The 673-nt window shown below is 42.8% G+C and overlaps 1 protein-coding gene across 3 annotated transcripts in view; it reads left to right on the top strand.

Annotated features, from left to right (window-relative positions):
• syvn1 (synovial apoptosis inhibitor 1, synoviolin) overlaps positions 1-201 on the top strand; it is a 44,915-nt gene extending 44,714 nt beyond the window's left edge. For all 3 annotated transcript variants that reach the window (XM_041179949.1, XM_041179947.1, XM_041179948.1), the window contains one exon: positions 1-201. This exon is cut by the window's left edge and continues 330 nt beyond it. The gene's annotated coding sequence lies outside the window, so the exon portion shown is untranslated.
• Positions 202-673: the final 472 nt, after the last annotated feature.

The following is a 673-nucleotide window of genomic DNA, read 5'->3' as shown; positions in this document are numbered from 1 at the left end:
GAGGGTGACTCTGGGGCTGGTGCAGAAATTACTTCCTCTCTGCAATTTTCAGGTTAGGGTTTACGATTAGATTACTTGCGTTAAGGCTAAGAGCTCTTTAGAGGTGAGGGTTTTGTGGTTGATTATTTAATTTGTATATATTGTATAAAATTTTAATAGCTGGAATTGTACATACTGCACAATAAAATCTGCTGGTTCTGTCTTGCCTGTGTTGTCTTTACAAAAATCAATGGATGTGCACTTTATCTTCACACCCATTTCACAGCCGCACCAACGTGACAAATAATACCATAAACATCTACTTCCTCCACCATCGGTACACTGTGGCAGCGGTGTGCCATCTACAAGTTGTACTGCAACAACTTGCCTGGTCTCCTCACACCGCCTTCCAAACCAGCCAACTTCTACCACCTAGAAGAACAAGGGCAGCAGGTGTATGGGAACACTGCCACCTGCAAGCTCCTCTCCCTGTCATAAACCATCCTGACTTGGAACTATATGGGCCAGTCCTTCACTGTCGCTAGGTCAAAATCCTCCCTCCTGTTTTTAAAGTGTATTAACTTTGATTTTTTTTTTAAACCCCTGCTTATTTCTCAAAGCTTTTCTGTCATTCATTGTGTAGTAAGGGAACCTCCAGCTTGATTTGCAAGTAATGCCTTCCACAGCTGACCAC

This window comes from Carcharodon carcharias, chromosome 37 (genome assembly GCF_017639515.1).
Source record: "Carcharodon carcharias isolate sCarCar2 chromosome 37, sCarCar2.pri, whole genome shotgun sequence".
NCBI classification, from domain to species: domain Eukaryota; kingdom Metazoa; phylum Chordata; class Chondrichthyes; order Lamniformes; family Lamnidae; genus Carcharodon; species Carcharodon carcharias.
The sequence above is the reverse complement of the archived record's forward strand: the minus strand, read 5'-3'. Positions and strand labels throughout refer to the sequence as shown.